Genomic DNA, 22,397 nt, shown 5'->3' on the forward strand with positions numbered 1-22,397 from the left:
TTCAATATTAAGTAGTTTTCCCTTTATTCTTTCCCATACCCATCTACTCCTACCTCCCCCCCCCCCCAAACATCTCCATATACCCCCCAAACCAATCTGTTGTAACCATTTTTTTCCACTTATTCAGCCAGTAACCCTCATTCGTCATACCTTCCTGAAAACTAAGCGTTTCTTGTACTAATACCCCACCCTTCCCTTCCTCCAATCTAATCCAGTACTTGAACACCGTCTTAGCTATTTCAACCTTCATCGATTCTTTACAAACTGATCTGGTACCGGCATTGGCTGTACAGTTCGGGAGGTCCATCATGATCTTACTAAATTTCGCCACCATCTGGTTTAGTTCAACACTGCCCTCCTCCATTCCCCATACTTCCACCCCGAAATAGCATTTTGCCCATTACCAGTGATTTAAACACCGTTTTCTGAATTTTGTAATTAACATCTGGAAACCTCTTTTCTAATACACCCACTACCGCAAGCGCACCTCTTCCTTTAAATTTAGCCATTCTACATTGTTCTTTCCAAGAACCATTCTTACTAATTATTACACCTAGATACTCACCTTTACCCCCTGGTCTAATTTCTTCCTGATCAAGCCTCCAGGCTTCCTTATTCTTTCTCCCATCCCTTTTCCTACACACCATTATCTGAGTCTTTCTTACATTTACTCTGAGAGACCACTTCCTAGTATACTCAACTACCTTGTCCAACACTTTTTGCAACCCACTTGCCGTCAAAGCCAAAATCATCCGCGAATAGCAACCCCGGAACCTCCATTTTCAATATCTAAGGACATTGCCATGCCTCTCCTCCATGGCCCTCTAAAATATTATTTATAAATAATATAAATAATATTTGGGATAGCTTACACCCCTGTCTCACCCCGCTCTTCCATTCAAAACACTTACTCATCCTTCCATCCTGCACTTTAATCATCACAAACACATAGTCATATATTGTTTCTATTGCCACCCTCATTTTCTTCGACATGCCAACCTCCCTTAATCTAAAAAATAGCGCCTCCCTACTGACCGTATCGAAGGCTTTATCTAAGTCGATCGCTGCTACATATAATTTGCTCCCATACTTTGTAATCGAGGTGTTCAGAATCCAAACATTGTCAACTGTGTTCCTTCCTTTCCTAAATCCATTTTGAAACTCAGATATCCTACCATACTGTTCCGCCCAATTTGTTATCCTATTTGCCAAAACCCCTTTGTACACCTTTGACAGTGTAATTCCTCTATAGTTTTTAGGATCGCTACTAGCCCCTTTATTTTTATAAATAGGGAATTATACCCCCTTCCTCCATTCTCTAGGAAATTTCCCCGTATCCAGCAACCTATTAAAGAATTTCACAATCCCTCTCAACATCGGTTCATTTGCCCTAACCTCCTTCCACACACTATTGGAAATACCGTTCACACCTCCTGCAGCCTTGGGTCTAGCATTTTAAAATAATACTCTCATCACCTCCTGCCTTGTTATCTCCTCATCCAATATTGGAATTTCAACCTCCAATTCTCTTCTTACAAATGACTTGTCTATTTCTCTACCCAATTTCCCCTCCCCTTCTAAAAGCCTTTTAAAATGCCTAAGCCACTCGTTGTCTCCTATTTTATTCCCCTTTCCCACCGGTTTCGTTCTTCTAATCGTGTTTATTGATTCCCATATCCTCTCAAATTTCTTCTCTCTACAATATCTATTTACTTTTTCAGCTTCCGCCTCCTTCCATCCTCTTTTCTTCTCATTCAATACCTCCTTATATTCCCTATTCAACTTACAATATTCCTTCCTTTTTTCTTGCTCCCCTCCTTCCTAAACTCCGCTAGGGCTCTCATTACAACCTCACGTTTTCTCCTGCAGTCTTCATCAAACCATTCATTCATTTTGTTCTTTTTCTCTCCACCCTTCTCACTTTCTTCCCCACCCTCCATATAGGGTGTTCTATTAATTGTAGCACGCTGTCCATATAATTCCCTTCTGCCGCCCTTTCAATTCCTACCCTTAATATATCTCCCTCCTCTTTCAAATCCCGTCTCAATTTCTCTTTCGCATTATCATCTCATACATACTTCCATCCTCCATCTCTCCCTACTTTTCTATATCTTTCCCTTCACATCAGCAACCAAAGTTATCTCTGAGCTTATTCCCATATCCACTACACTACACTCCCTCCATTTGTTGTAATATACGTCAAATTTCCCAGACTATCCCACTTCATCCACCCATTTAAAATAAATAAATGTTCTATAGCACATAACTCCAATAACCTTTCACCATAACCATTTACACCATTATCCCTACTCCTTCCTTGCAGCCCCCCCCCGCCTACTTTTACTTCTTTTCCATACACCGGTACCCAATTGCTCACTCTCGCATTCCAATCACTCGGAAGGTTATAAAGCAGGGCGAGGCAAATTGATTCCCCTGCCATCCCCATTTTTACTCTCAGCCATACTACCCCCTCTACCCTACTCTGTAAAATCTCCACCCATTCTGCTATCTCATTTCTTATTAGAACTACTATGCCCCCTGGGTTTCGGCCCCTCTTTCCTACTTTTTTCTTTAACACGTTGACTACCCTATAACCGTCCCATGTAATTTCAACCCCTTTCAATAACCATGTCTCCACTAGAGCAATTAGCTCAAAATCTTTCACTAAATCCACAATTTCCATATCCCCTAACTTCCCCATCAACCCTTCAATATTCAGCACCCCTATCACCATCTCTAGTTATTTATTTCCTCTCCCTCCCTCTCTATACTTCGGCGTTTCACCACTTCTCCCTTACTTCTCGTAATTTTTCCTTGTGGTTCCTCCCCATCCCTCTCCCCTTCTCTCCCTTTCTTCTCCTACCCCCTCCCCCATCCTTCCCCTTTTCCGTGCCAAAGCCTTTTTTCCCACCCCATAGATTTTTAGACTTAATGCTCTCCCCTTATTCAACGCCTGATTTCTCTTTCTTTCTGCATTTCTCTTATTCGGGGAGGTTGAGTCACTACCCTGACTCCTTTTCCCTCCCATCACCTCTTCACTACCTGTACTCACTTCACTTCGGTCTAGTGTACTATTTGTTGATCCATTCATTCCTGGGTTGTTGTGACTCTCCAAGGTCTCTGCTATCCTTGCCACCTGACCGCTGACACCGCAGTTCCGTCTTCTCTCTACCTTCTCCCCACTGATGTCTCCCTGCTCTCGATTTCTGCAACTCATTTCCTCCTCACATTTTTCCATCCTCAGCAGTTCCTCGTGTGACCACGATCGGGACCAATTTCTACCTGAAGTCACCAGACACATCCCCACTATCTTGGCTCGCAATCCCTGCGCTCTAGCCCACCACATGTGCCGCTTAAGGATATCCAGCCGCATCCTGTCTTCTTTCTCAGTCTCAGTCTTCAAATAAATGTTCGATCCTTTCAAAGTTTCAGCATTCCTTTAGAATTATATCTGCCATCAGGGTTTAAATTAATCTTAACTTACCCGGCCTATGTCCCTTGTTCTTTCCTACTCTATATATATCATCTATATCCACTTCAGAGAAGTTTATCTTCATTTTATTCGAAACTATGTCCACCACTTTCAATACTTACTCCACTTTAGATTCTGTTCCTTCCTCTGGTACACCATACACAAACACATTTTTTCTTGCTGATTAGTTCCTCGCTAGCCTTCCTTCCCTATTCATTGCTGTCAACTCCTCTTCCAGTACCAACACCTTCTTTTTCAAGCTCCCTACCCCATCTCCTGTCTCCGCTAACTTGTCATTTACCCCTCCAATTTCTTCTTTTATAAAAATGTTTAAGTCCTTCATCTCCTTCAGTTGGATTGCCTGGTGTTCCTGCATCATTTCCTTCATTTCTTCTCCTTTGCTCGCTTCCTTCACCACTCTCTTGATTTCCTCAAGTTCCCCCCAACCGAACGGTCCCTGATTTCGACCCGGGTTCTTTTCTATACCTCCTACCACCAGCAACGTTGCAATAACCGTCGCATACAACATAATCTCCAACAGTCCTTTATAACCACTAATTTCTCTCCCTCTCTCTGCTCCACCTTTCTTCTAACATCACCTTGCACCATGCCATCTGTACTGCTGTAATGTTACTCCCATCTTGCACTCCTCAGCTCCCTCACACGTCTGCACATCCCGATATCTCGCTCGCGACCTTCACATACCTCCGGACTGAGCCATAATCGAACAAGCCAACTGGGCTCACAAACCCAGAGTCTTAACCGTTTGAGTTACTCAGCCAGGCAAAGGTCATCTGTCAGATTCGAGCTAAATTACTTGACCTAACCTGCAATCGTGCACCGGCAGGCTCTTTACTCCTAGACCGCAAGGGCGACAACTAAAACATCAACATACAGTACATCTTCATATATAAAATAGGGCCTAAGAGTTTTGTCTGTACATTGCTCAGAATTTTAAAAAATGGATGGTATTACGGTATCGAACGTGTCCACAGTAACAAGGAAATGCACTTTTTAATTTTCCTTCATCTATGTCTGTCAGTATGTATGTATGTACGCGTTTCACGAGAGAATTGCTGAAGAAAATTTAATGAAAATAGGTATCTAAAGTCGGAGAATGAGCTGCTACAACCTAGGCTATAAATAATTGTACTCACACTAAGTGAAGTGGTAGTTTAGGGGAAGGCCTTAAATTAAATTCTCAAATATCTATGTTATTAGTGCTCTTATCGATGAATATTACATAATCAAAGTGATATATAATTACATTGCCGATCATTTATGTCGTATACATTTTTATCGTACCGGCTATGATAACAGAGATATTCAAGAAATTCGATTTTTGTTGCTAAATCCATATCAACGCCGAACCATGAGAATTTGTTTCTACTGGCTTTAAATCGCACCGACACAGTTAGGTCTTATGGCAACGATGGGATAGGAAAAGCCTAGGACTTGGAAGGAAGCGGCCTTGGCCTTAATTAAGGTACAACCCGAGCATCTGCCTGGTGTTAAAATGGGAAACCACGGAAAACCATCTTCAGGGCTACCGGCAGTGGGATTCGAACCCACTTTCTCCCGGATTCAAGCTCACGGGCGTGCGGCCCTAACCGCACGGCCAACTTGCCCGGTGAACCATTAGAGATTGGGGGAACATAATTTAATGAAAATTGTTGTGTAGAATCGGGGAATAAGTCACTAAATCTAGGCCATAAATAATTTTATTCACGTTGGAAAAAATGGTTCTTTTGCGGAAGACACCTAAAATTTATATTTTACATACCTATGTTATTGGTTCTGTCGAAAAGTAATACATAAGGAAAGTTTTGTATGTACGCGCATCACGAGAGAATGGATGAAGAGGAGTTAATGAAAATAGGTATCGAAAGTCGAGGAATGAGGTGTTCCAATCTAGGCTGTAAATGGTAGTTTAGGGGAGGGCATAAAATTAAATTGTCAATTATCTATGTTACTAGTAGTCCTATTGATAAATACTACAATACTAGAATTATATAGAATTGAATTTCCGATCATTTATGTCTTATGCAGTTTTAGCATACCGACTATGATAAAAGAATTCACGAATTTAGACTTTTCTTGCTTAGTCCATATCAGCGCTAAGAAATAGTGTCCAATCGTGTTAACTGGCGATGGTTTTTATCATGATTGTGTTGAGGTGAAAAACCGCGTAGCCATCGGTCAATATCGACAAGGAAAAGTGTGATTTTTTTTGTAAAAATGGGAAAAGGTCGTATAGGAACAATATCTTGAAGAATAACTCTATCCCAGAGTCGGAAGAAAGCTAAATATGAAGGCCTACCATATCGAAAGGTCATAAAAATGTTCAACAAAAACATTACATTGACCATTGTTGTGATGTTGTTTGTCTCTTCTGCTGCCACTCAGCTCCGATAGATGGTACTACCGTCTGCCTGAATACTGACGGATTGTAGCTGGGGTGTTACATAACTTTGCACATGCGGTATGTTTGTCTCATCAACGACGCGTAGTACAGGCAGTAATATATATAGTGAGATGTAATAGTACCATTGCTGATTAACCGGAGTATTCATTTGAATTTGGAGGGAAGTAATTAGTCTTCTCCAAATTACCTCATTATCTCACATGAACTATTTGAAAATAGGAATAATTTCCGGATTCTGATTTCAATATCCTCCACGATCGATGGGTCCGAAACCTATTACGTCTCTTACCAAATAACTCCAATCGTCGCGGCCAATTGTTACGTCAACTTCAATTTTAGGGATGAGTACAACAAAGTCTAGCCCACTATTTTAAGAAATGGAGAAACAGCAAATTAAATTTACATACTTGTGTTTTTTTCTAGGAATGTAAGAAACTCTTTTTTCATGGTATTGGTATATTCCAAGATGCCTAGCCAAGATACGTACAATGTCTTAGGGAGATATAGAAAAATTACATTTTTTATGAGGATTTCACTACACATTTTCATGATTAGGCTACTGTTGCCCCGAAACTTATTTGCACATATGAAGAGGGGAAAATAATTGTTGTCGTCTTTAAGCTCCCAAAGGGAAAAAGCTTTATTCGATTGCCAATTTCTATGTGATGGTGTTGTAAGTACAATTCTAAGCTAGTGCAGCCACACATAGCATAAATAGTTGTTAGTGTATTGCAAATGTTTTAGTTATGGTTCTGTAAATTTCTTGATTTGTTTTAGTTATTGTACTACATTATTCGTCATGGATTATTCTAAGTTATATCCTAAAAATATATTGTGAATTCCTTTGTGAGTGCACTACAATTACTATGTTTCACTATTTATTACACCCTAATTTAGCTATACGTTTTAAATAATATGTGAATTCCTGGGTGTGTACGTTTATAATTATGTTCCGTGATCCAGAGGAATTGAAAAGCATGTTGAAGCTGAATCGGGGGAAGATTAGTTTAGATTCAAAGGAAATGTATGAGGAAGTGAAACAATTCTGACTTTACGTCTGATATTTGATGACGAATTAGGAAGGGGAAGCCCACCTACATATGGCATTCGCAGATCTACAAAAGGCATTTGATGACGTTGATTGGACCAAATTATTTGATACTTTGGAGGTGATCGGAATCGAATACAGAGAAAGAAGAATTATACATAACCTTTAAAAAACTGCAGTGTAAATAATCAAGGACAATGAGAACGAAAGACGATTTTGCCCAGATGTAATAAATAAATAAATAAATAAATAAATAAATAAATAAATAAATAAATAAATAAATAAATAAATAAATAAATAAATAAATAAATAAATAAATAAATAAATAAATAAATAAATAAATAAATATTCTTGTAAATCTCCTACGTTCTTTGGCCTTCTGCAATGCAGGTTAGCAGATCCAGAGAAAAAATTGTTATATTGGTTATTTCCTAGTTTGTTTCGTGAGAACGTATTACTACATATTGTACCTCGTGAAGTCTCACCACCAAGTGGATGCAATTGTGTCTTTCGAGATCAAAACGCGAAAACGTATTAGTATATTATTGGCACTTGTACATTTTCCCCAGATAGGGTTGACTTTCCTTCTTTGTGAAAGCGTACCCCGTGCACATTTCTTTCTCGCAAGGCTTCTGCCCTGAAAGTTTGTAGAGGTGTCCTTTAAGTTCTTGAGCTTCTCCCCGCATGGAAATTCCTCTTTAAAAAAATATTCACCACCTCCAGCAACATGAAGAAGACGCAACAAACCAGGAAGTTGTGAGGCAGGGCCATATTTTCTGCCCTCTCCTTTTCAAGATGTATATACAACAGGCAGCAAATGAAGTCAAAGAGAAATTTGGAAAAGGAATCACATTCGAAGGAGATTTTCCTATGACATTGTTGAAGTTCGGAGACTGGAGAAATTGCTGAATGATAGGGCACAATCTCGGGGAAGATGAAAATAAATAAATCCAGAACAAAAGTAACGGAGTGCCAGTCGAACGGAGTCAGGCGATACAGGAAATATTCGATTAGGGAATTAAGCCTTAAAAGAAGTAAATGAATATTATTACTTGGGTATCAGAGTAACTAATGGTGGCAGAAGTAAGGACATAAAATACAGACTAGGAAAAGCAAGAAAGGCCTTCCTTAAGAAGAGAAATTTGCTCACTTCAAACATTGACATACAATAAAAAAGATGTTTTGTAGATTTTCGTCTAGAGCGTGAGATTGTATGGAAGTGAAACACAGATAACTTGCTCAGCAACAAAGAGCGCAGAAGCTCTTGAAATGTGGTTTTACAGAAGAATGCTGAAGATGGGATGGGCAGTTCGAGCAACGAATGAAGAGATAGTGAATTGAATTGGTGAGAGAAGAACTATTTGGTGAAATTTAACTAGAAGAAGAGATAAACTTATAAGACATACAGCACCTTAAGACACCCCGTGCGTGTTCAATTACTTTTGAGGGGAGTGTAAGTGGTAAAACTCTACGACAAGAGTATATGTAGGAAGTAGTTATTACATAGAAATGAAAAGGATAGCCCACGATAGGACAACAAGGAGAGCTGCATTAAACCAGCCCATACACTCATGACCCAAGCAATAACAACCTCATTGAGAATTTTATCAGTGTTTTCTGTGAATTTTGGTGAATTTTTAGTCGACTTATTGTAACCATTGTGTTACATTTTAACGTTTATTTTTATGTATTTCCTACAGGTGCAAGGAATATTTTTAAAGTCTTCTCAACGTAAAAGGAAATCTTTCTCGTGACATTGCGAACAACCGAGCTCAAGGGGAGGAGGGCAATGATATTGGTGAAATGGAAAGGATGGTAAACAAACTCCATTGTCATAAAGCAACAGGAATAGATGAAATTATACCTGAGATGGTGAAGTATAGTGGGAAGGCTGGGATGAAATGGATTCATAGAGTAATAAGATTAGCATGGAATGTTAGTAAGGTACCTTCTGATTGGACAAAAGCATTAATTGCTATCTATAAGCAAGGGAACAGGAAGGATTGCAACAACTAACGAGGTATCTCATTGATTAGTATACCAGGCGAAATATTCACTGGCATCTCGGAAGGGAGGGTGAGGTCAGTGGTTGAGAGGAAGTTGGATGAAAATCAGTATGGTTTCAGACCACAGAGAGACTGACAGGGTCAGATTTTCAGTATGCGCCAGGTAATTGAAAAATGCTACGAGAGGAATAGGCAGTTGTATTTTTCTTTCGTAGATCTAGAGAAAGCATATGACAGGGTACCGAGGGAAAAGATGTTCACTACTGGGGGACTATGGAATTAAAGGTAGATTATTAAAATCAATCAAAGGCATTTATGTTGACAATTGGGCTTCAGTGAGAATTGATGGTAGAATGAGTTCTTGGTTCAGGGTACTTACAGGGGTTAGACAAGTCTGTAATCTTTCACCTTTGTTTTTCATAGTTTACATGGATCATCTGCTGAAAGGTATAAATTGGCAGGCAGGGATTCAGTTAGGTCGAAATGTAGTAAGCACACTTGCATACGCTGACGGCTTGGTCTTAATGGCAGATTGTGCCGAAAGACTGCAGTCTAATACCTTGAAACTTGAAAGTAGATTCAGTGAGTATGGCATGGAAATTAGCCTTTTCAAGACTAAATCGGTGTCGGTAAGTAATAAATCGAAGAGAATTACATATAAGATAGGGGATACAAAGTTGGAACAGGTAGTTAATTTCAATTATTTAGGATGTGTGTTCTCAAAGGATGGTAATGTATTAAGTGAGATTGAATCAGGGTGCAGGAAAGCTAATGCATTGAGCTCACAGTTGCGATCTACAGTATTCAGTAAGAAGGAAGTCAGCTCCCTGACGAAACTATCTTTACATCGGTGTGTTTTCAGACCAACTTTGCTTTACAGGAGTGAAAGCTTAGTGGACTCAGGAAAACCAACTCCCAGTCAAAACTACGTGACATAAAGGAATAAAAAATTCGGAATATATCTATATTTCAGTGTAGTTGCTCACTAGGGGAGGAGTTTTTGGATATTCCGTCGCTAAAGGAATGAAAAGAGTGGTGAACTGTTTAAATGAGTACATCTATATCTCAAAAACTTAACAGTTTCCCAACATGACTTTATTTACGCAACTTACTCACTGAAATGCCGCAAATATGAGCCTAAATTAATTTCTTATCGAAAGGCGTTCTTTGAGGACGCACTCAAAACACAGTGACACGATATACAGCTCATACGTGACATTAACGACAAAATAACCTTGTTTAACAAACTACTTTTAGGACTATGTGACAAACATGCCCCCATACGAACAGCACGAGTGAAACGAAAACCATCACCTTGGCTAACGCAAGACTTACAGGCAAAAATGGAGGAAAAATGCAGCTTACAAGTATTATATAAAACATCCAACCGCAGACAATTTCGAAAGTACAAACAATTGCGCAACACAACAACTCAGCCATCGGGAATGCTAAGATACGCCACACACAACATGAAATCATAAAAAATAACAGTTCTGAAAATGTTTGGAAAATCCTTCGGGATATTGGTTCGACAAAAGAATAAAACCGAGGAAAACAATACTAACTGGCCATTAGGAGAATTAAATAAATATTTCTGCTCACAAAATTTACATACAAACGAACTAAAAGGGGAAAATCAACAGATTACATACGAAAAGAAAACACAATGGAGAAGAATTTTATTTTTCACATGTAACTCTTAATTACGCCACAGAAGCAATTCATGGAATAAATTCGGAGACTACTGGATGTGATGGAATAAATTTGGCACTAATTAAAAGACTCTCTGAAATTCTTCTCCCAACAATTACACACATAATAAATACCTCACTCATGACGAGAATCTTTACAAATATATGAAAAAGTGCCATAATACGACCGATAAGAAAAATTGATAATGTAACAAAACCAGAAGACCTTCGACCAATTTGCATACTTCCTTGTCTTAGTAAAATATTAGAAAAGGTCGTTCACAAGCAGATAACAAATTATCTTAACAAACACAATTTACTCGACAAATACCAGTCAGGATTTAGACCTAACCACAGCACTACCACAGCACTACTAAAAGTTACAAATGACATTCAAGTAGGAATGGACAACGGACAAATGACTATCCTTGTACTTTTAGACCTAAGTAAAGCATTTGACTGTGTGGACAGGGAAATATTATTAACTAAGCTACAAGAACAAAAATTTTCCTCAAATGCACTAACGTGGCTGCACTCCTGTTTAATTGGGCGGCAGCAGTGGGTGTCAGTTGGTACGAAAGTATCACGCTGGCCACAAACTAAAGTTGGCGTAGTTCAGGGCAGTCTTCTAGTTCCACTGGTATTTTCACTGTCCTTAAAGGACCTACCAGAACATATAAAACCGTGTAAATATCATTTATACGCAGATGACATTCAACTATATATATATATATATATACAGAAACCCGTGAAACATCCAACTAGACATTAACAAACTAAACGATGACCTTGAAAATATAAAAGACTGGACTAAAATTAATTATCTTAAAGTCAATCCATCCAAATCGCAAGCAATCACAATAGGATCCAAAAATAAACATGCCAAACTGAAAAGTGTTAAAATTCCTCCAATCCTATTCCGCGCAACACCAATACTAATAGATGAAACTGCAAAAAAACCTCGGCCTCATTTTTGATAAGTACTCAAACTGGATGGAACACATGACGAAAAATTGTCAACGAGTATTCTTTTCTTTGCACTCCCTTAAACATTTACGGGATCTCCTAATACTAAATACGAGAAAGTTACTTGTTCAGAGCTTAATTCTACCAATCTTCGATTATGGTGACGTAATATACAACAGCCTGAACACCACACCTTACGCTAAACTTCAGCGGGCTTATTATTTATGCGTCCATTTTGTATTAAATATGCCCAGGTATTGTTATGTATCACCTTGTCTTGAACAGCTGTCGTGGTTATATTTGGCGGAGAGAAGAAACCTTCACTCTGCTTCGCTTGTTCACAACATTCTCCGTACAGACACACTATGAGAATGGAGCTTAAATACTTCGCATCCCAAAACAGTATACCAACAAGGTCAGAAACTTCTTCCCTGCTGACGTTCCCAATTTACCGCACGACCTGTTACGACAACTCATTCATACCTGCGACCATACGCTCGTGTATTTCCCTTCCGGCTGTAATTAGAGACATAGGTAGTAGAATGTATTTTAAGAAAAGATGTTATAAATGGTACATAGACTTAATAAATTAGTATCTAATGCTTTTACAATAACTCTAAGAAATTTGCCTTTTGTTTATAATTAATATTTAAGTTTAATTGTATAATTAATTATATGTACGAACTTTTCGCGGATTTTTCGATGATACAGACCACTATCTGATCTGTAGTGAACTAAGTATCTCTAGGCCTAGGGTAGAGAAAGTGAAATCTGTCTGCAAACGAATAAGGGTAGAAAATCTCCAGGACGAGGAAATTAGACAGAAGTACATGGATATGATTAGTGAGAAGTTTCGAACAGTAGACAGTAAGCAGGTTCAGGATATAGAAAGTGAATGGGTGGCATACAGGGATGCTGTAGTAGAAACAGGAAGGGAATGCCTAGGAACAACTGTGTGTAAGGATGGGTGGAATGATGAAGTGAGAGCAGCTTGTAAACGTAAAAAGAAGGCTTATCAGAAATGGCTCCAAACAAGGGCCGAGGCAGACAGGGATTTGTACGTAGATGAAAGAAACAGAGCGAAACAAATAGTTTTTGAATCCAAAATGAAGTCATGGGAAGATTTTAGTAATAACCTGGAAAGGCTAGGTCATGCAGCAGGGAATCCTTTCTGGACAGTAATAAAGAATCTTAGCAAGGGAGGGAAAAAGGAAATGAACAGTGTTTTGAGTAATTCAGGTGAACTCATAACAGATCCCAGGGAATCACTGGAGAGGTGGAGGGAATATTTTGAACATCTTCTCAATGTAAAAGGAAATAATCCTCGTGGTGTTGCAAACAGCCAAGTTCATGGGGGGGGGAGGAAAATGATGTTGGTGAAATTATGCTTGAGGAAGTGGAAAGGATGGCAAATAAACTCCATTGTCATAAGGTAGCAGGAATAGATGAAATTATACCTGAAATGGTGATGTATAGTGGGAAGACAGGGATGAAATGGCTTCATAGAGTAGTAAAATTAGCGTGGAGTGTTTGTAAGGTACCTTCAGATTGGACAAAAGCAGTAACTGCACCTATCTATAAGCAAGGGAACAGGAAGGATTGCAACAACTATCGAGGTATCTCATTGATTAGTACACCAGGCAAAGTATTCACTGGCATCTTGGAAGGGAGGGTGCGATCAGTCGTTGAGAGGAAGTTGGATGAAAACCAGTGTGGTTTCAGAACACAGAGAGGCTGTCAGGAGCAGATTTTTCAGTATGCGCCAGGTAATTGAAAAATGCTACGAGAGGAATAGGCAGTTGTGTTTATGTTTCGTAGATCTAGAGAAAGCATATGACAGGGTACCGAGGGAAAAGATGTTCACTATACTGGAGGACTATAGAATTAAAGGTAGATTATTAAAATCAATCATAGACATTAATGTTGACAATTAGGCTTCAGTGACAATTGATGGTAAAATGAGTTCTTGGTTCAGGGTACTTACAGGGGTTAGACAAGGCTGTAATCTTTCACCTTTGCTGTTCGTAGTTTACATGGATCATCTGCTGAAAGGTATAAAATGGCAGGGAGAGATTCAGTTCGATGGAAATGTAGTAAGCAGTTTGGCCTATGCTGACGACTTGGTCTTAATGGCAGATTGTGCCGAAAGCCTGCAGTCTAATATCTTGAAATAGAAAATAGGTCCAATGAGTATGGTATGAAAATTAGCCTCTCGAAGACTAAATTGATGTCAGTAGGTAAGAAATTCAACATAATTGAATGTCAGATTGTTGATACAAATCTGGAACACGTAGATAATTTCAAGTATTTAGGTTGTGTGTTCTCCCAGGATGGTAATATAGTAAGTGCGATTGAATCAAGGTGTAGTAAAGTTAATGCAGTGAGCTCTCAGTTGCGATCAGCAGTATTCTGTAGGAAGGAAGTCAGCTCCCAGACAAAACTATCGTTACATCGGTCTGTTTTCAGACCAACTTTGCTTTACAGGTGGACTCAGGATATCTTATCTTATTCATTAGAAGTAACAGACAAGAAAGTAGTAAGAATGATTGCTTGTACAAACAGGTGGGGACAATGGCAGGAGGGTAGTCGGAATGAGGAGATAAAGGCTAATTTAGGAATGAACTTGATGGATTAAGCTGTACGCATAAACCGGCTTCGGTGGTGGGGTCATGTGAGGTCAATGGAGGACGATAAGTTACCTAGGAGAATAATGGAGGGTAAGAGAAGTAGAGGTAGACCAAGACGACGATGGTTAGACTCGGTTTCTAACGATTTAAAGATAAGAAGTATAGAACTAAATGAGGCCACAACACTAGTTGCAAATCAAGGATTGTAGCGACGTTTAGTAAATTCACAGAGGCTTGCAGACTGAACGCTGAAAGGCATAACGGTCCATAATGATAATAATGATAATATATGTATGTATGTATGTATGTATGTATGTATGTATGTATGTATGTATGTATGTATGTATGTATGTATGTATGTATTGTGACCGTATAGTCACAGGAATAATTATTTCGAAGTATATATTGAAGAAATTAGTAGGCTTGTAGCTTCCTTTGTGTAGAGGCTGGCAGTAGCGTCATATTGCATAACACTTCGCGACATAGAGGCGCCTAGATCTCCCAGGGGGTGGCTTAGAAAAACTCCCGAACTGCGCGCGTATCATGGAAAAAGGGGAAGAAGAATACAATTTTGCTGACTCTATATTGAAAACAAATGCCAACGCACAGCGATGCCAAAGCGATAGGGCGATTTCAGGGGTATTTTCAGCTCAATAAAGGCTAAACTAACCAGAAAACATACGGCAGAGTAATAAGAGGAATATTGGATGAATGGCAAAATTGAAAATCAAGGTAAAATAATCTCACCTACGAAAATGCATCTTCATAAGGTTACGTAACCTCCTCGGCGCACCCACGCCTACAGGGTCGCCAAATGCTCATAGCGAGTACTACCCCCACCCCGATTGTATTGGAATTAATTACTACAAATCCACCGATCATCCTGAGTTCCGCATCACAGCGTGTATTTCGGAGTAGTTGGCCACACAAGTTGCCGCATCGCTGGGATTCGTAAGCCTTGTGGATCTGTAAAACTGAAATGTGTAGGAGGGAGATGTCTCCCCAAGCATTCCCCACCCTAGGGAGCCTTTATATTTGCCTGCACATATGAGGGTGGACACCAGTCTACGAGGAGTCTACGAGGTGACCACACGGCCGATTTTTGGTCTGATTTCCCTCTCTTTGTGTGAAAAAGTTCTGTAAGCGGGAGTGTGAACAGTCGGATTTCAGTGCGAATCTGCAGTAAAAATCTGTACTGTGTAAACATGATGTGCGCATCTATAGTTTGATCGCGGTGCGACACGAAGGATCGTGAGTGGCATAAATTTGCACCGAGAACTGTGAAACAATGAACTGCCGTCTGTCGAACGTGGAACGTTGTTTTTCAATCAGTATCATGTAGTGGAGGCAGAGAGCCTCTTAATTATAATCTATGTTAGAAACTGTATAAACGGCAGGCGAGTGAATAGTGATGGTACGAAGAATTAGTGGTTATCACATAAACAAAATTGTATCAACGTTTATCGTGCTTCAGAACAGCGTAGTTTGAGGAGCGCGCTGAACAAAGCATACCAGACAGGGTTGAGAATAAACATAAGTCGCCCACCTTGGGGTAATGCGGGAGGTTAAACTGTTTCGGTAATGAAACTGTGAGCTCGGAATTGCATATGTCAGATTAGGATAGACTAGCTGCTTCCTGTACCAGGGTATCGTATACATTCATAACTTTCATACTGGTTAGAAGAAAGGAAAATTTGCCTGTAACGTGAGTGGAGGAAGTTTTGTGAAAAAAAGTGTAAACAGTGTCATTTCAGTGTTCAAACCCCAACGCTATGGATTATTCCAGGAGCATTATGGAACGTCTTGGACCAGCGACTTTCCACTTCACCATGATGGGCTAAGACCTCCGAGGCAGCCCCCCTTTCGGGGCTCGAACAGCATACGATGGACAACGGACCAGCATTGTTGAGTACAAAATTATGATCTTATGATATTGATATTCCCTGTAGATAAACCATGTCAGAATATAGGAATAGCATGGGATGATTTTATATTGAATAATTAAAGTAGTGGTCAGAGTGGTCGGTATTTTATTTTAGTTTAACCTTTTAAAGTTGTTTGGGAAGGAAACAAATTAGGAATAGAGTATGAATTTCCCATCTAGTTGTCTATATTGAACGAGCATGGTTATATCCTTGTTTTATGAGTACTGTAAGAGGAGACGGGGGGGAAAAGGCTAATTAATTTCGTTGAGGTAATAAAGGAGCCTTCGTTCTTGGGGAGATATATGAAAGAAATCAGGTTAAGATGACGCAAGAATCTTTGCCATATATCCTGTGAACCAGATAAAGTTGGATAGATGAAGTACTCTATTTAATGTAAAGTAGTTGTATTTTATGCATGATAACTTAAGGCGTTGCTGTATAACATGTGTGTGAAGAGTCATGGCACCGATTTACAAATGTCCACCCCACCAATTCTAGCTAGTGCCCCTGTTAAAGAAAAAAAATTTTTTATTGCTTAAATACCTTTTTGGGTAGTTCATTTTATTTCATTTAAATTAATCAGTTTGGTCGGATAATCTTATGCCGATCTATTAAAGAATTATAACTTCATGTCAGGTACATAGTCCGTATTATTATTATTATTATTATTATTATTATTATTATTATTATTATTATTATTATGGTGATTATTATGACTATTGTTATTAGTAAATTCTGTGAGGTTATTAAACTCTAGTTTGCTAGCCCGTGGATTGTGGTAGTTTTACTATGAGAGGCACGAGGATGGAACTCCGGACTCCTATAAGAGAGAGAGAGAGAGAGAGAGAGAGAGAGAGAGAGTAAAATCATGTAACGGCCCAACAGTTGAGAGATTGGTCTGATGAAGAATACCTGAGCGGGTTAGAGCATAATTTTATGCACCTGTTTGTATTTGTTATTTTTGTTCGCGTGAATAAATTGGCCCACTGAATAGGCTTTTGTAAACGTACTAATATTGGGTTTAAAGAAAAAAATATGTGGCCGGTGTGCCAACCGGTTGACAAGGAAATTTATGGCATCCTACCCCGGGAGGGTCGGAGCTCGCGTGTGTCAAATTAGGCCTGCTAAAAGGCAAACGTATGGCCGTCTATCTCAAGGATGGGTTCTTCCTCGAACCATCTCGTGCTCTGCTAGTAAATGTTTTTTTTTTTGTTAATCGATTACCACATTCTAATCAGGCTAAGTTGGGTGAATGCAGTAACACTTTGTTCATACACATGGAGAAGCGATAGATAGGGTCTTGATTTTTCAGGTTCCCCGACTCGAGAGACCTGTTGGTCTCCCGTTCGTACCTCGGACATGACAAATGGGAGTCAGTCACACAAACGACGGCTAATGGTAATCCAGATGCAGTTACCATGTATGGGAAATGTTATAATATGTGTTTTCTCTTCCAGGTGTGATAATAGTGTAAATAGGATGCTGTTTTGATGCTAATTGATTTGTTTAATTGAGGCTTCGTGAAAAATCCTTTGGTAGTTCGTTTGAGTGGAGGGTTCAGGCCCTAGGATGTGTAAAGTTAGTCCTCAAATGAGGTGATTAGCAGTAACTAGAATTGTGTGCATTTCATGTTTTTGCGAGAGGTTGTAACGCCGTAAAGTTGTTTATCATTTTATGATTTTTTTATTTCTTTAAACATTATATTTCTCGTGTTATGTTCGATGTAGGTGGCCACTCTAATCTTAGAGTAAATTAGTGTAACTTGCTGTGTTTTAAATATGTAATTTGGGAATTAATCCCGGGAATATTTATATCCGTAAGGTCATTGTTGTCTTATAATTTTTTTTTGTAAAAAGTTAGGTTCATTATAATAGTGTTTACCGTACTCAGCAAGTAAAATAATCGTGTCCGTAAATTCGAAACCAAGTTTTATCAACCAAGAATGTAGTAAACGCAACTCAAATTTCTCCGAGTTGTTTGAAGTTATATGTGAGCCCCCAGGTGCTTAATCCGAATTGGTGATAGTTTTGTGTTATAAAATACAACAGCGTAATGTCAATAGACCACATTATGAATCTTATAATGATGTGGATCAAAATTTCACTTGTGTGATAGCCCGGACATGGTTGTCCGTGGCTGGTATTAAAATTCAATGGATGTAATTTAACGTTGATGTTCAAGGTTGTAGATTGTAAATATGTTCAACGGGAGTGAATTAAATAATCAGAAAATTTATTCGTGCCTATTTCTTGCCGATAATTAGCATCCAGAACCTCTTTCGTTCATGTTATGCCTTTAAGTTAGTTGTAAGGTATTTTATTCTCTATATGCCGCGAACGGTCTTCGGCCCTGAGGAGTCCGTGTTCAGACCTCAGGAACGGGAGAGTAGCTTTGATCTGGCTGAGTCGTATGGCCGATAACCTCTCATGTGAGTGGATTAAGTATACAATCCCAATGAGGGGAAATCGGCACAGACCAAAAAGATCCCTTGACTATCGACTTCCGTGGAGCATGGTCCCATGTGTTCGTGACCCGACAGGGTCACCTCTTTGTTGGCACATGGTACCATGAGCTATGGGGGATGGTGGGAAAGGTCCCATATGGCGCCCTTCGTGTTGGCATTTTCGGCATTTCCAGTAGGTTTTTCGGTTTTTTCGGTAGGCATTTTCGGATTTTAATTTTCTGAAAATTAATGGGCGCATGGCATGGTAATGCCAGAATTAAAAATTTGTAGGAATGGCCAATTATGATAAAGAACTGATTTAGTTCATATTACTGGATGCACATGATTGGACCAATAGGTGAAAATGAATGACGAGTGACAGTAAATTTTAATTTGTATGTTTACGGCGAAGATTGTCGTATGTCATGGTTATTATCATTATTATTATTACTATTATTATTATTATTATTATTATTATTATTATTATTATTATTATTATTATTATTATTATTATTATTATTATTATTATTATTATTGCTACGGCAATAGCCATGACGGTCATTCATAGCAATTGACGTACCCAGAAATTAATAAAGGATTCTATTGAATCAGGGAAACATTGGAATGATTTTCCCGAATCTGAGGAAAACGAATATTGATACCCTTCAGGTAACCATATTCATGGGTATTAGTCAGGAGGTACTACTTGCAATAGGCCTCATTGCTAATAGTGAGTGTTTATTCATGTGACGAGTTAGATTCTCCGCGGAGTAGCCAAGGTGACCTCAGGCCTTTGAGCTGATTCTGAAGATGCAGTAGATTAGGCTTCAGACGGAAAATCTTGGGACGGTATTACCCATTGTATCAGGTGTATCTGCCTCAATGCTGGAAGGATGACCTAATTTATTGGCATATACCACCTGTGTTGGTATTTTATTTTCGGATAGCTAATGTATTCAAAATTATATCGTTAAGTATTATGGCTACATTCTTTAATTGTGATTATGCTCCCGGTGCAACAGGGGTTTAAAAGTTAGGCAACTTCGAGTTAGCGTTTCCTTTTTGTGGCTACGTTTTGGACTTAATTCTATTAAATTGTAGAAAGTTTCGAAGTTGAGTGGGGAAACAACCTTGAAGAAAACTTGGTTTCGAGTTAATTGACCCAGGTCCTAAGTTCGAGTCTAAAGGGGGGCTCATTTAATGAAAATTGTGTTCGTAATGGAATTAGAACAGATGAAAGAATGGATGCAGGACATTTTGGCGAAAATTAATCAGAATAACGAAGACATGCAGGGTATGAAGGAACTGATGCGTGAAAATAACGAAGACATGCAGGCGAAACTAAATGAGACTAGTGAGGATATTCAGGGAAACATTAAGGAAATGATAGAGAAGGTACAGGAGGAATGCAAGGAAGGGAGAGAGGAGATCAATAAACGGCTAGGTGACTTTGAGGAGCGGTTAGAGCGAATGACTGAACGTCAGAACGAACTAGTTGACCAACTTAAAGTCGATCGAGAACGTTGTGAAAAGGTTACCGAGCAATTAGGAGCACGAGTAGACGGTGTAGAGGAAAAACAGGAAATTTTCGACAAGATGATCAACACAGCGGTTGAGCGTGTAGGTTGTATTGAGGCCCAAACTATCAGTATGGCGGAGCAACTCGAGGAACACATTAAAGAGACAGTGGCATATCAGGAAACTACTAGTAGGGAGATGGAAGCAACTAAGGGGGAGATATGTCAGGCTCAGAGCAAACTGTGTGATGTGCAACATCAAGCCGTGGCGGTGCGTAAGGAATTTGCTGAGTCAATAGAGAAGCAGATATCCAAAGTCAAAGAAAGAACGACCGAAGAAATAATTTCGATCCGAGAAGAGGTTCATAAGACGGACGACCAAATATCGGATAGAATCGAGGATTGGTCCCATAAAATCCAGAAGGCGAAAATTAGGGTAGATACCCATGAAAACCTCATCCAAGAGTTGAGAGAAGAGGTAGGAAAATTGAAAGTACGGGAGGATTTTCACGGAAAGGGAAAGGAGTTCAGTCCGATAAAATCGAGCCCCGTTAACCATTTCGAAATGAAGATGGAACCGGAAGGAACAGGTCTTTTGCTAGGATTAATACCAGTCAGGAACAGTTATCTGGAATGCAAATGCACAATTCGACGTCAATTCCCATTGAACCAATACCCATTTACAATATGATGAAGATGGCGGAAGATAAGCCGAAACGGTTTAAACCTGGGGGGAACATGACTCCAAAGAAATTTTTGCTCGAAATGGACGGATATATGGCCGATAATCGGATAACGCCAGAGCGAAAATTGAGGGTTGTGGAAAGGTTTTTGGAAGACCAGGCCCTCGTTTGGTTCCAACCGTTCCGGTACTGCTTTGATGGATATGAGAGCTTTAAAAGGGCATTTCTGGATAAGTATTGGGGAATGCAGACTCAACAGGGGTTGCGATTGGAGTTGTACTCTCGTCGGTACTCCATGACTGGCCCAACGCGCTTCTGTGAGTACTTCACTGGGCAGCTAGTCAAGATGAGAGAACTAGACAATCCCCCGGCAGAAATCGAGTTAATGGCAGCCATTAGTAAGCAATTTCCCGCCGACGTTCAACGCATGTTAATAGCCGCGAACGTAAAGACGGCGGTGGAAATGGAACAGGTGTTGCGGCACCTTGACCAAACGTCCAGTGGGCAGCATATACGAACTAGGCAGACAGAGATGGTCAACGTTTTGGATTGCCAAGAGAATGCTAATTCAACCAGCCAGAAAGATCAGGGAACAAGTACACGGGAGCTGTACGTTGGGAACCGAAACCCAAGAGATGCGAGGTGGAGGTCTCGACCATGGGAAGAGTCCAGACGTAAATATGATAGACCGGCTTATAAGCAAAATGGGAATAATAGAGAACGTCGACCATATTCAAAATGGCAACCGCGCAATGACGGAAATTCCGAACGGCGTAGGGAATACTACCAGGGCGACCTTCAGGACAGAAAAAGGGAGTCACAACAGTACGTCCGGGAGCTAAATGCATCACAAAATGTTAAGGACATATGGGAGCAGCCCATTAGGCGATTAACTCAGACGACCGAATGTAAAGGGGCTGAAAGCCTTGCATTGCAACAACACAATGCAAGTCAAAGTAGATTAGATCCCTGTGCGCCAGAATATGAGGCAACTGAGGGAGATCGTCTAAAAAAAAGCCGAAGTACTAGATGAGGAGATAGCCGAATTTTCGAAGGCTATCGACCCTCAAACATTGTCATGGACAATGATCACGATCGACACGTGGGTGGTACAATCTGATGAGCTATTGGAAGATAAGTTTCAAACCGACATCAAGGTCGTGAGGGAATTGCCTGTGATTTATATCAGAGTCCATGGGGTCCGAGTTCGTTGTCTTGTGGATACGGGAGCCAGCGTGAGCGTCGTTTCTAGAATACTATTACAAGAACTTCAATCCAAGAATGAAATCCCGGTTATCCCAATATCAAATGTCAAAGTTCGTGGGGTAATTCCTGACAGGACCACGATCTGCAATAGTCAAGCGTATTTGGATCTGGAGATTGGGAAGGATATTATTTCCCACCCGTTCATCGTTTTGTCCAAAATGGAATATAATGTTATCATCGGTTCAGATTTCCTAAGGGAATATAAAGCCCATATCAATATGGAAACAAACGAAATTTGTTTAAAGTTGGATTCGGCCCAAACTGAGATAAAGTTAAATGATTGTGAAGACTTAGAAACCGAGGAAAGGATTTGGATGACGCAGCTCTG

Source organism: Anabrus simplex, chromosome 6, assembly GCF_040414725.1.
Source record: "Anabrus simplex isolate iqAnaSimp1 chromosome 6, ASM4041472v1, whole genome shotgun sequence".
Classification (NCBI taxonomy): Eukaryota; Metazoa; Arthropoda; class Insecta; order Orthoptera; family Tettigoniidae; genus Anabrus; species Anabrus simplex.